We start from the raw sequence: 15,262 nt of genomic DNA, 5'->3' as shown, positions 1-15,262 counted from the left end.
ATGATTTTCCAGCACATTAAGGGGTCATTCACAATTATCAACATTTTCCAAAGTTTACTCTTTTTCAGACCCCCTCCCCAAAAGTGTACAAAGAAAATGTTGATATTTTTTAATGACATTTAATTTCTCCTGGTTTGGTGGTATTTTAATGTAATAGGAAGTATTAAAAACACATCCAGGTGTTGAAAAATTCTGGATATCTTGGTAGTAAATATACTCTTGCCTATCCATTAAAACATTGTATTGCACTGCATGTATGCAAAATGTACATGGTTTAGGGGAAGGATCCAAAAAGCTCTCTCAGAGATTTCAGCTGTCAGTTTCCACTGTGAGGAACATAGTGAGGAAATGGAAGACCACAGGCACAGTTCTAGTTAAGGCCTGAAGTGGCAGGCCAAGAAAAACCTCAGATAGGCAGAGGAGAAGGATGGTGAGAACAGTCATAGTCAACCCACAGAGCAGCTCCAAAGACCTCCAACATCATGTTGCTGCAGATGGTGTCACTGTGCATCATTCAACTATTGAGTGCACTTTGCACAAGGAGAGGCTGTATGGGACAGTAATGCAGAAGAAGCCTTTTCTGCACACACGCCACAAACAGAGTCGCTAAAGCATATTTGGACAAGCCAGCTTCATTTTGGAATAAGGTGCTGTGGACTCATGAAACTAAACTGCGTTATTTGGACATAACAAGGGGCGGTATGAATGGTGGGAAAAGAACACAGCACTCCAAGACAAACACTTGGTGCCCACAGTAACATTTGGTGGTGGTTCCATCATGCTGTGGGGCTGTGGGGCCAGTGCAGGTACTGGGAATCTTGTTAAAGTTGAGGGTCACATGGATCCCGGTCAATATCAGCAGATTCTTGAGAACAATGTTCAAGAATCAGTGACAAAGTTGAAGTTGTGCCGGGGCTGGATACTTCAACAAGACAATGACCCTAAACACTGCTCAGAATCTACTGAGGCGTTCATGTAGAGGAACAAGTACAACGTTCTGGAACGGCCATCTCAGTCCCAGACCTGAATATTATTGAAGATCTGTGGTGGGATTTAAAGAGGGCTGTCCGTGCTCAGAAACCATCAAACCTGACTGAACTGGAGATGTTTTGTAAAGAAGAATGGTCCAAAATACCTTCAACCAGAATCCAGACTCTCATTGGAAGCTATAGGAAGAGTTTAGAGGCTGTTATTTCTGCAAAAGGAGGATCTACTAAATATTGATGAAATTTTCTGTTGGGGTGCCCAAAATTATGCACCTGCCTAATTTTGTTTAAATAATTATTGAAGACTTTCTGTAAATCCTGTAAACTTTATTTCACTTCTCAAATATCCCTGTGTTCATCTGCTTTATGATATATTTAACTGAAACTCCTGATCTGAACAACCAATGATTTATAAAGGAAAATCATGACAATTATCAGGGGTGGCCAAACATTTGCATACCACTGTATCATCTGAATAGCGGGTCTTGTGCCAAAAAATGATTTCCAGTATTTTCCAAAAAAATGATTGCTGGTATTTATATAGTTGTAAATTACTTGCTGACGTATGGTCTGTCAAGCATATCTCGAATATTATCTCTCATGAATGATGTCAACTCATTTTGAGTCATAAATAACACTCCTGTCACATGGTAGAAGCTGCAATTTTTGGCAACACCGGCAGATAGTGTTGCCAACTTAGTGACTTTTCCCGGTGTCATCGGGGACTTTTGAAGAGTTTTAGAGATATGCCGTGTTGTTCCAAAAAAATGATTTCCAGTATTTCCCCCCCCAAAAATTATTGGTTGTATTTAAATGGCTGTAGATTAATTTTTGGCCTAACATCTGTGAAACATCTGTGTCAAACACATCTCTCGTGAATGATATTATGTCATTCTGAGCGAGAAACAACACTCCTGTCACAGGTAGAAGCTGCAATCACTTCTTGGCAAAGTGCCTTTCATATATTCTTTATTAATGAAGGTAAAAATTATCATTGACATTAAAAATGTCTTTTTTCCTGAGAGATCTGCCAAGAGGGCTGCAGAAATTGCAACAAATGTAACATTATAGTTCTATAAAGGGTAGCCAAAAACGACTGGACTGATTATAATGCTGATACAGTAATGCAGTCATAAATATATTTGCAAAACAAGTCATTTCTTCATTTTATATATAAGCCCTTCATAAATCCTGTGCAGCAGCACGGTGGTGCAGTGGTTAGCACTGCTGCCTCACAGTTAGAATAACATCTGGAAGGCCTGGGTTCGATTCCACCTTGGCCCGGGCCTCTCCCTCTCTCTGTGTGGAGTTTGCATGTTCTCCCCGTGCTTGCGTGGGTTTCCTCCGGGTACTCCGGTTTCCTCCCACATTCCAAAGACATGCACTTACTGGGGTTAGGTTCATTGGCTACACTAAATTGCCCATAGGTGTGAATGACAGCGTGAATGTGTGTGTGAAAGGTTGTTTGTCTCTGTGTTGGCCCTGCAACAGGCTGGCGACCTGTTCAGGGTGTACCCCGCCTCTCGCCCTGTGACAGCTGGGATAGGCTCCAGCCCCCCCGCGACCCTGAACAGGATGAGCGGAAGCGAATGGATGGATGGATAAATCCTGTGCGCCACAGTCTATTTACCGATATAAGAAAGATAATACAGTAAAAAAATAAAATCGGAAATCACTTTTTGGCACAACACCGGAAACATGAAAATTCCGTTGTCGCCGTGTTTTGTGTACATACAGCAATACTGCGGCCCTTCCTACGCTGTGGCATCGCCCGGACCTCTCTTCGGCACCGAGGGGGACACCTAACCCCACCCCCGGTCCTCGATTCGTCCTTTGGCGAGTTTTAAGACAGCCAACAGCGAGTTTTCTTACACAAAACTTGGCAGCAGTGCCAGCCGCCAATCACCAGATTGCGTACAAATATAAGCATAGATGACAACACGCCAGGAACATATAGAATTAATGTACATACCTTCTGAATAAAATCCATCATGGTTTTCTGCGGTTTACTGCGTACGGCTTACATTTTTGATTCAGCTTTTTGGAACAATACTTCCGCTTCCTTGTTGAATTTATCTTCGGCGGTTTTGGCTGCTTTCCACACCTGCTGCGCCGCACTCACAGCTTATTCCTGTCTAATATCGTTATTGAGTCTTTCTGTGAATCGATGATGGCCTATTTTAGAAAATTCAATGAAGCCTTTGAATTGATCCGCCAGATCGGAGGCCATATCGCTGCAGACCACAGAACGGCGCAGTGGTGTACAAGTGAACGAGAGCGCCTCCGTGGATGCGCTGAGTTCTACGCTGTTGAATTTACTCGCGAGGAATGACATTATTTGCGGGGATTATGTTTGTAACTTTTGACTTAAAAGTATTCCATATTCGTCTGATCCATAATTGGAGTTTGCAGTTTTCCAGTGAACACTCATTAAAACGGCCACTCTCTGTCTTCGGGGGAGGGGCGTGGTCACAAACAGACTGACAGATCACATGCAGACGGGCAGGCCAGACCCATGCGGAGAAATTTTCATTTTAGACTTTATGACTCATTTTATTTCTACGTTTCATAAGCGAACTGTTCAACCAGATAGTTATATTTTTATTTACAAAAAAAAGCGGTTACAATTTCAAGCACTTTCAAGCACTATATCCAAAATTCAAGCACTTTTCAAACCTTGAAAGGACAATATTAAAATTCAAGCATTTTCAAGGATTTCCAGCACCCGTACGAACCCTGTTCAGTGTTCTGCACCACGCAGAGAAAGGGTGGGGCCGCTTTCATCCTATATCCTGATTGGTTCTGTCCACAGTCTATATTGAAGATGGGCCAATGGGCCGCCCCCTCTAAAATTTGGGCCCGTCTCTTAGAAAAAAAAAATGGAAGAAAAAAAAAAATCCAACGGCATCAGCCCTTGGGGACTGTCGGCCCACCTGGCAAATGCCCGGTACGCCCGATTGCCAGTCCAGCCCTGGTTATGGGACTACGCCTGTTTGAACACAAGGGGCACTGTTGAAGGAACAGCTCAGACAGCTCAGTCCTCTGGTTTTATTCTGAGATGTTAGCAAGTTTTACATAAGGAGCACTTTTATTAATAAATGGGTTAACAATTTCTGTAATCTGAGGAGTGTCCTGCTGGACATTGCTATGTGTAATCTCATCTCACAGCTTAACACACAACTTCAGTTTTAAATATGAATAAATGTATATATACAGTTCTGTGAAAAACAATGTTTTCACAGGAATCTCTGCATCCCTATGAAAAAACTAAGTCCATCTGTACTGCTTCCATAAATTCACATAGATTTCATAGAGTCACTGAGTGGACCATGAACTCCTCTGTATACCAAAGTATTCTAGAGATAAATGTGAGGCCTAGCTAAAGCTAGGATCAAACTGATTCATCAATAGGACAATGATGAGTCAAACAGAAAACTATACACTTACTGTTGCTAAAAAGAAGGTTCTACAAGCTGCTGAATCAGTTTTTCACAGGACTGCAGAGAGTCATGTGGAAACTTTTCCATGGGTGCATTGCCAGTTCTCTAACAGTACAATATAGGAGAAAGAATCCCAGTGATCAGATGATCCCCATCCATCCATTTTCTTCTGCTTATCCTTTTCAGGGTCGGGTTGGGGTCAGGTCGGGTCACGGGGTGGAGCCTATCCAAACTGCCAGTGGGTAAGGTGATCTGTTCAGTACACTCTGAACAGGTCACCAGCCTGTCACAGGGCTACAGAGAGACATTCACACCTATAGGCAATTTACAATCACCAGTTAACCTAACCCCACTAACTGCATGACTGTGGGAGACAACCGGAGTACCCGAAGAAAATCCATACATACTAGGTTTCCACCTCCGAGGTACCAGTGCTAGTTTCAATGAACTGGCAAAACACTTAAGAATGGGCCTGCATTTCCACCACGCTTTGTGAACTGATCCTTTACATATGAGTGTGGGCGGGTCCCTGTCTGTACACAGAAGCTGAAGGACACAAGCGTGGGAGAACACGCTGTTGTGCTGCAAACATATTTTACTACTGCAGCATCTGTGTGTGGCACAAGGTAAACACAGACAGCAATTATGAGCAAGATGACAAGTATGCACTTTGCATCCTTTTATCTGTGATATGAATTGATACAAAGCAGCAAGTTCAGCCTTAGGGCCTATCCTAATTCACAGCTATGAAAATTGCTTTTCTCATGTAATACACACCATGCAGTGAAATAGTGGTAGAAAACTTTACATCGAGATGGCAGAGTCATGTCCTTCTGCCGCTTTTGTCACACATTCTTGGTTCCAGACCAGCTAGCTTGTGGTGCTGGAATTGAACCCGTTTTTCGGCCGAGCACCGAGTGCGTTCGTGGTGGAAAAAAATGCTGAATGGTTCAAATACTGGCACAAGCACTGGCACCTGGTCGGTGGAAAAAGGGCCACAGACATGGGGAGAACATGCAAACTCCACACAGAAAGGGCCTAGCCAAAGGGTGGATTCAAACTCAGGACCTTTTTGCTGTGAGGCAACAGTGCTAACAGTGCTCGTCAGTTGTTTGGTTAAATTGGTGTCATTACTGCTGACGTGAATTATGATCTTAACAAATCTACATTTAACCTTATCCTGCAGTTTCAAATTTCCTTGAATGTTGCCTGCTCTGGCTCCTGGAATACAATCAGCTATAGCTGCTGGCATCGCCAGCTTCATGTTTCTTAAAACAGAGTCACCAATAACCAGAATTTGTTCCTCGGTGGGTGTGTTACCAAGTGGGGAAAGCAATAAGGGGGTTGTCTGATTGCTGGATTTTATCTGTATTATAGTAGATCTTTATATTACAATATAAAGCCAATATAAAGCACCTTGAGGCAACTGTTGTTGTGATTAGGTGCTATATAAATAAAATTGAATTGAATTGAATATCTGGTCCAGCACTAAACTCTGCCAGGTTCAAGAAGAAGCATCACAATAAAAGGCTGCGGTTGTAGTTTCAAATACCAGCTGTAAAAATCTGAATTAATGTTTTTTTTTTTTTTTTTAACTTTGTGAAAATGCTGCCTCTAGTATGGCAACTGGACCACAAAAAAGCATTTCCTGAGAGAATACATTAACTCCCTTTGCAATCCTTTATATGCACGTGGAACCTTTACTATGATTTAAAGACAAACACTAGAGTGAGAACATGGGCACTTCAAGTTATTGGGCAGGAACCTTTTTGAAACACTGATGATGAGTTGGTTAACCTTTATAGGGTTCAGACCTTGATGAAAACAAACTGAAGGAACCTTTAGTTCCCTGAAAAATTTAAGATATCGGACATCAGTTTCTGAAAGCAGAACAGGGAACAAAACTCAACAGTCTGAGAAGCACAATCAGAGACCATCAAAGACATTGTTCTATAGAGATATACAGTGGCCTACAAATATTTTAAAAAAGCTCAAAACATGGCTGTCACTGCATGTACAGACATGCATGATTTAATGTTCAGCTGAGAAAAGAAGATGTGGATCCCTGAGAGTCAGCAGACTGATAGTGAGATCACCTCATTGTACAGAAGTCAGCTTAGAAAAGTTTTTATCTGATTATATTTAACTTCTCTGATTTTGGCCTTGACCTGCAGACATGACTCGGAGTTGGTCACAGGTGAGGGAGTGACTTTCATTATGAATCTGCAAAAGTCTCACATGATGATTGAAAAGAGGTTATTAAGCCCGATAAGGGTTTTTATTGTTCCCAGGGAGATAATAAAATGAGAGCTGACAGTCAAAGTCCAAATATTTCCATGACTCTACACTGACCTCATTTCCGCTCAGGTGTGTCTGAGGTAAAATGATCTGGTATCATAATTCAGGTCAATAATTAACTCAGAGCTTAGTTAGCACAGCAGTTTCACTCTCCTCAGCTCAGACATGGAGCAACCTTCATCAGCAGGGGCGGCTTCAGGCAGTGTGGTTGTGGTTTTACCCCAGAACTCCATCACCAGGAAACAACTACCGATATTGGGGGTGAGACACCTTTCCATCCTAATGTACTCAAATTGACAGATGGAAACAATTAAACCACTGCACAAGGACTTTTAACCTGTCCAGTACTGAAGTACTGGGCTCTCACTGCGGTACTGGGCTCTCACTGCGGTATTGTATCACTTCCTGTTCCTGTTTCGGAGCACAGTGTTTTGCTGTCTGTTAGCTGTTATATCTGTATAACTCGATTTATCTGAATAATAACATATTTTAGTGTAATCTTCACCTACTTTAAATAGCATACTCTTTGCTGAATCACCTGTATTCACATTACTCACTTTATTTGTTTTTAGAAATTCGCTAGCTTAGCTCAGCTAGTAGCTTAGCCCTTAGCCGACTCACTACCAGCATGGCTTCTTCTCCTGTCTCTCCTGCACTTTCCTGCTCTGGGTGTCACATGTTTAGTTACTCCTCGGCCTCCTTTAGCAGTAACGGTACTTGTAATAAATGTAGTCTGTTTGTAGCTCTGGAGGCTAGGCTTTCTGAACTGGAGACTCGGCTCCGCACCCTGGAAAATCCTACATCTAGCCAGGCCCCTGTAGCGGGTGCGGACCATGGTAGCTTAGCCGCCGTTAGCTCCCCCCCAGCAGATCCCGAGCAGCAGGGAAACAGGCCGGCTGGGTGACGGTGAGGAGGAAGCGTAGTGCTAAGCAGAAGCCCCGGGTACACCACCAACCTGTTCACGTCTCTAACCGTTTTTCTCCACTCGGCGACACACCCGCCGAGGAACAAACTCTGGTTATTGGTGACTCTGTTTTGAGAAACGTGAAGCTAGAGACACCGGCGACCATAGTCAAATGTCTTCCAGGGGCCAGAGCAGGCGACATTCATGGAAATTTGAAACTGCTGGCTAAGGCTAATCGTAGATTTGGTAAGATCGTTATTCACGTCGGCAGTAATGACACCCGGTTACGCCAATCGGAGGTCACTAAAATTAATATTGACTCGGTGTGTAACTTTGCAAAAACGATGTCGGACTCTGTAGTTTTCTCTGGGCCCCTCCCAATCAGACCAGGAGCGACATGTTTAGCCGCATGTTCTCCTTGAATCGCTGGCTGTCTGAGTGGTGTCCAAAAAATGACGTGGGCTTCATAGATAATTGGCAAAGTTTCTGGGGAAAACCTGGTCTTGTTAGGAGAGACGGCATCCATCCCACTTTGGATGGAGCAGCTCTCATTTCTAGAAATCTGGCCAAATTTATTAACCCTCCTAAAAACTGACTACCCAGGGTTGAGACCAGGAAGCAGAGTTGCAGTCTTACACGCCTCTCTGCAGCTTCTCTCCTCCTGCCATCCCCCCAAAACCCCATCCCCATAGAGTCGGTGCCTGCTCCCAGACCACCAAAAACCAAAGCTAAAATCAGCAAAAAACTATTTAAGCATAAAAATTCAAAAACAATAAATAATACAGCTTCATCAACTGCACCAAAAAAAAATAAAACAATTAAATGTGGATTGTTAAACATTAGGTCTCTCTCTTCCAAGTCCCTATTAGTAAATGATTTAATAATTGATCAACGTATTGATTTATTCTGCCTTACAGAAACCTGGTTACAGCAGGATGAATATGTTAGTTTGAATGAATCAACACCCCCGAGTCACAGTAACTGTCAGAATGCTCGAAGCACAGGTCGAGGAGGAGGATTAGCTGCAATCTTCAATTCCAGCTTATTAATTAATCAAAGACCCAGACAAAGTTTTCATTCTTTTGAAAGCCTGACTCTTAGTCTTGTCCATCCTAATTGGGAAAATCAAAAGCTGTTTTATTTGTTATTATCTATCGTCCACCTGGTCCCTACTCAGAGTTTCTGTCTGATTTCTCAGACTTTTTATCTGATTTAGTGCTCAGTTCAGATAAAATAATTATAGTGGGTGATTTTAACATCCATGTAGATGCTGAGAATGACAGCCTCAACACTGCATTTAATCTATTGTTAGATTCAATTGGCTTCTCTCAAAATGTAAAGGAGCCCACCCACCACTTTAATCATACTCTGGATCTTGTCCTAACATATGGCATAGAAACTGAAGACTTAACAGTATTCCCTGAAAGCCCCCTCCTGTCTGATCATTTTTTAGTAACATTTACATTTACTTTAATGGATTACACAGCAGTGGGGAATAAGTTTTATTACAGTAGAAGTCTTTGTGAAAGTGCTGTAACTAAGTTTAAGGATCTAATTCCTTCATTGTTATGCTCTTCAGTGCCATGTGCCAACACAGTGCAGAGCAGCTACCTAAACTCTGCTCCCAGTGAGGTTGATTATCTGGTCAATAGTTTTACATCCTCACTGCGTATAACTTTGGATACTGTGGCTCCTCTGAAAAGGAAAGCTTCAAATCAGAAGTGCCTGACTCCGTGGTATAATTCACAAACGCACAGCTTAAAGCAGATAACCCGAAAGCTTGAGAGGGAAATGGCGTCTCACTAAATTAGAAGATGCTCATTTAGCCTGGAAAAAGAGTTTGTTGCTCTATAAAAAAGCCCTCCGTAAAGCTAGGACATCTTACTATTCATCATTAATTGAAGAAAATAAGAACAACCCCAGGTTTCTTTCAGCACTGTAGCCAGGCTGACAAAGAGTCAGAGCTCTGTAGAGCCGAGTATTCCTTTCACTTTAACTAGTAGTGACTTCATGGATTTCTTTACAAATAAAATTTAGACATTCAAGAAAAATTATTCATAACCATCTCAAAGATTATTCTTCATGTTCGGCTGCTTTCAGCACTGCTGGTATTTGTTTAGACTCTTTTGCTCCAGTTGATCTTTCAGAGTTAACTTCAATAGTTTACTTCCTCCAAACCAGCAACATGTTTGTTAGATCCCATTCCTACTAGACTGTTCAAAGAAGTCTTTCCAATTATTGATGCTTCAATCTTAAAAATGATCAATCTGTCTTTATTAGTTGGCTATGTACCACAGACCTTCAAGGTGGCTGTAATTAAACCTCTGCTTAAAAAGCCATCACTTGACCCAGCTGTCTTAGCTAATTATAGGCCAATCTCCAACCTTCCTTTTCTCTCAAAGATTCTTGAAAGAGTAGTTGTAAAACAGCTAACTGATCATCTGCAGAGGAACGGTTTATTTGAAGAGTTTCAGTCAGGTTTCAGAATTCATCACAGTACAGAAACAGCATTAGTGAAGGTTACAAATGATCTTCTTAGAGCCTCTGACAGTGGACTCATCTCTGTTCTTGTCCTGTTGGACCTCAGTGCAGCTTTTGATACTGTTGACCATAACATTTTATTACAGAGATTAGAGCTTGCTATAGGTATTAAAGGTACTGCACTGCAGTGGTTTGAATCATATTTATCTCATAGACTCCAATTTGTTCATGTAAATGGGGAGTCTTCTTCACACACTAAGGTTAATTATGGAGTTCCACAGGGTTCTGTGCTAGGACCAATTTTATTTACATTATACATGCTTCCCTTAGGCAGTATTATTAGAAAGCACTGCATCAATTTTCATTGTTATGCAGATGATACTCAGCTTTACCTATCAATGAAGCCAGATGACACACATCAATTAATTAAACTGCAGGAATGTCTTAAAGACATTAAGGCCTGGATGACCTCTAATTTCCTGCTTCTAAATTCAGATAAAACTGAAATTCTTGTTCTCGGCCCCACAAATCTTAGAAACATGGTGTCTAACCAGATACTTACTCTGGATGGCATTACTTTGGCCTCCAGTAACACTGTGAGAAATCTTGGAGTCATTTTTGACCAGGATATGTCCTTCAATGCACATATTAAACAAATATGTAGGACCGCTTTTTTGCATTTGCGCAATATTTCTAAAATTAGAAACATCCTTTCTCAGAGTGATGCTGAAAAGCTAATTCCTGCATTTATTACTTCTAGGCTGGACTATTGTAATTCACTATTATCAGACTGTCCTAAAAGCTCCCTGAAAAGCCTTCAGCTGATCCAAAATGCTGCAGCTAGAGTACTGACAGGGACTAGAAAGAGAGAGCATATTTCTCCCATATTGGCTTCTCTTCATTGGCTCCCTGTTAAATCTAGAATAGAATTTAAAATTCTTCTCCTCACCTACAAGGTCTTGAATAATCAGGCACCATCTTATCTCAAAGACCTCATAGTACCATATCACCCCAACAGAGCACTTCACTCTCAGACTTCTGGCTTACTTGTGGTTCCTAGGATACTTAAGTGTAGAATGGGAGGCAGAGCCTTCAGCTTTCAGGCACCTCTTCTGTGGAACCAGCTTCCAGCTTGGATTCAGGAGACAGACACCCTCTCTATTTTTAAGATTAGGCTTAAAACTTTCCTTATGATAAAGCTTATAGTTAGGGCTGGATCAGGTGACCCTGAACCATCCCTTAGTTATGCTGCTATAGGCCTAGTCTGCTGGGGGGTTCACATAATGCACTGTTTCTCATTCACCTTATTTACTTTGTTTATACTTCACTCTGCATTTAATCATTAATTGATATTAATCTCTGGCTCTCTTCCACAGCATGTCTTTCTCTCCCCTCAGCCCAACCGGTCGCGGCAGATGACTGCCCCTCCCTGAGCCTGGTTTCTGCTGGAGGTTTCTTCCTGTTAAAAGGGAGTTTTTCCTTTCCACTGTCGCCAAGTGCTTGCTCATAGGGGGTCGTTTTGACTGTTGGTTTTCTCTGTATTATTGTAGGGTCTTTACCCACAATACAAAGTGCCTTGAGGCGACAGTTTGTTGTGATTTGGCGCTATATAAATAAAATTGAATTGAATTGAATTGAATGTTCCATGTGTGTGTATCAGTTTTGCTTCCTCCTGTCTGCGTAATTATGGTCAGCTGTTTCCCACCTGTTGTCACTCCCCTCATTTACCCTTGTGTATTTAGTGTCTGCTCTGGTCTTTGTCCTTTGTCGGGTCCTAAGTCTGTTTACGTTTAGGTTAACGTTCGTGCTGAGTGTTTTGAGTTTTCGAGTTTCCAGTTTTTTCAAGTATTTAGTCTTCGTGTAGCTGGCCTCTGTCCAGCTTGTTTTTGTGTTACTTTCAATAAACGTTAAGCACAATTCTGCTCCCGTTTCACGTCCTGCTTTGAGGTCCTCTCTGCCCTGCCTGCAGCACCCAGCCGTGACAGTATCATAATAGACTCAAAACTCACTTTTAAACCTCAGATTAAAAAAAAGTTTGCAATCATGTTAAATTTAGTTTGTTAATTTTTAGGTTTTTAAGACCACAGTTATCACTACAGGCTTCTAAATTGTTTATGCATGCATGGGTTTTAACACACGTAACTTATTGTCTTATAACTTGGTCAAAGCAAATAAAACAACACTGAAATCCATAGTCATTACACAAACAATCAAAATATTTGACAAAAAAAACATTACGATATCATCATTGCAATATTTTAGAAAAACATGGGTTCCTGGGTTGGGAGAATGTCATTAAATTCTCAAATCTGTCTTCTGTACAAAATTGTTAAAGGTCTGCCATCTCCACCACTCACTCAGTTTGTAAATATAAGGAACAACACATCTCGTTTAACAACAGGAGCAATCCGGGAAGACTGCATTTTTCCTTTCCGGAAAAGTGCTTTTGGTCAGAGTGCATTTCAGTTACAGCTGCGTGTGAGTGGAACTCTATTCCTCAGACAATCAGAACATCTGCCACTTATAATCAATTTAAAAAACAACTAAAGAATTGGTTCATAACACATCACATCTGTCAACATTCTGTATAACAAGCACCTTATCCTAATCCAATCATGAGACCACATGTGTTTTTGCAATCAATATGAACAATTAATTTTGTTTCAATTACTTATACCTTTTATGAAAATTGCGTGTAGTTTCCTTATGCATTTATTGTATTGTATGTTGTATTGCTTGTATTTTCTTTTTTCTTATTGACAAATTTGTGTAGTTTAGTCAGTTTAACCTTGATTGGTATAACCTTTGTTTTTTAGCTAGAACAAATTTGTTCTACATATTGTGCTGTGTGTGATGGGAGACTGAATTTCACTGCATGTGTGTGTAAAAAAAATAAAATGTTCTACTTAGAAAGTTTGAATTAGCCAAAGGATCTGAATACTTCATCTGAGACTTTGTGTCTTCCTGCAGGTGATTCAGATCATGGTTGCTCTGATTGTTCTCGTTCTTGGCATCCTGAGGGCAACGCACTCCCAAAATCTGGTGTCTGATTCGTTGGTGTATGTCTGGGGACCAGTAACGTGAGTCAGCTGACACTTCTTCACCTTCATATAATTTCTGGTACAAGAAATGAAGCAGCTACACTGCTCTCTCTTTCAGCTCATTGTAGCTGGTTGTATGACCATATATGATGGGACTTCACAGAGACCTAAGGTCAGTAACTCATCACTGTGACATCACCTTACCTGTATGTCAGATGATCCTCAGCTAAGGTAGGCATTAAAGAAGTCTTCCTAAAACATCAGCAGTATCTGCAGGTTCCTTTGAACGTGTGTTATGCTGACTTTTTCATGTATTAAACACTTTGCTTTCTCAGTGACTGTGTGAAGCAATGAAAAGAGTTGCCTCATACAGCTGAGTAAGGTTTTCAGGTGATATCAGGAGGTTCCATGTGTCCAGGTGTGCTGATATGTCTTCACTGTGCAGGTTCAAAAGTGCTGTGGCTTTAAATGTAGCTGCTGGTGTGGCTTCACTTGTCCTCTTCGATCATCTTCTTCCTGGATGTGACTGATGCGTTTAATACTAGCAAGCCTCCATTTTGGCACTCAGACAACGGACATGGTGAGACTTTTTTCTTTCATGTCACATGAAATGAAACATGTATTTAGCCTACAAGTCACACGGACGGGTTTTAATACCTGAGAATGGCCTGTAGATCTGTGGTGCACAGGAGCAGAGATTACAGGCGTAAAGCTGACCGTGTGCACACACTGTGATTCTATTGGACCAACATGCCCTAGAGAAGGAACTGTTTCAGGTTTCAGTTAAAGTGAAGAAACATCAGCAGCATGTTTGTGTCTCTTTCAGTCCAACAGCGCATTTTCAGGATTTTCAGCCATTCTTTGTTTGTTCGGGCTGTCCCTGTGTGGCTTTTCTGCAGGAATAGGTCACTCTGGAGGCTGCTGCAATCCCACACTTCAGGTGAGTTCACTTCAGCTTATTAGGTACCTGGCTGAACATAATGCAGTGTAATAAAGTGAACTGAGGAAGAGAGGGGGTGGAGCTGCTGGTGTGGGTGGCTGTTAGTGTGTGTTCAGGTCTGTCACAGACAGTGCAAAAGATGGATGTAGGCACCATGACATCACTCTCTGGTTTATAACGTCCTGTTATGTACTCCAATTATGAGTATTTTCACTGTAACTATCTTTTTGAAACCAGATGTGGTTTCATGAGGGGTGGAGGGTGGGGTCTGACTGGAACTACACACTTATTGTGGAGCATACCTGTCGTGGGGGGAAAAGGACCCAAACGCAGGACTAACAGCTAAAACTTGAACAAAAATTGACCTTTAATAAGGCAAATGTGCAGGTCCATGAACAAACAAAATCCAAGGATGCAGCAAGTTCCAAAACTTCCAAAGAATCCACTAGAAGCAAGATAAACAGATAATATGGCAAAAGAGAAATGGGACACTGAAACTATATATGCACAGAAGGGCAATCAGGGTACAGTGGAAACACCTGGGAAACTAAATAGAGTTGAATTAAATAACCAAAACATGGGGAAGTAAAACTAAAAGACACAAGAGACAAAGGACTATCACAATAAAACAAGAAGTAACATCACAGAGAAACACCTAAGACAGAGATGAACACTGGATATTAGAAGACACTATGAACTAAACTAAAAGAAAGAATCAAATGTAAGTACCTATAAACACCAACAGAAAAAAACCTACAAAGCAGCAGAGTTAAAGAAAACCTTGACTATAAAGTGAGGAGTCTGAAAACCAAAACTCAATGCGCAAACCCAGAGTACTTAAACACAAAGCCAAAGTCCAAAAAACCCCCACAAAAATGAGCATTCAAAACTCAGGACATGACAATACCCTGGACACCAGACCACCAGGGCCTTTTTACCCTTTTTACCCCTTTGTTCCTGCCTGTCAGACCTGGCATGAATAAATAAAATAAAAATACAAACAGTAACAAGAATAGCCTATAAAAAAAATTATAGAACTGTTCTTGTAAAAGCAAATATGTTTGGTACAACAGTGCATTTGGATCATCATTCTGACTGCAAAAACTGCCAGACATGACAAGCTAAAAAAAAAAAAAGATGAGCAGATTACAAACAGGTGTGCCTCAGTGGCA

This window comes from Archocentrus centrarchus, chromosome 16, assembly GCF_007364275.1.
Source record: "Archocentrus centrarchus isolate MPI-CPG fArcCen1 chromosome 16, fArcCen1, whole genome shotgun sequence".
NCBI classification, from domain to species: domain Eukaryota; kingdom Metazoa; phylum Chordata; class Actinopteri; order Cichliformes; family Cichlidae; genus Archocentrus; species Archocentrus centrarchus.
This window is presented reverse-complemented; position numbering follows the sequence as displayed.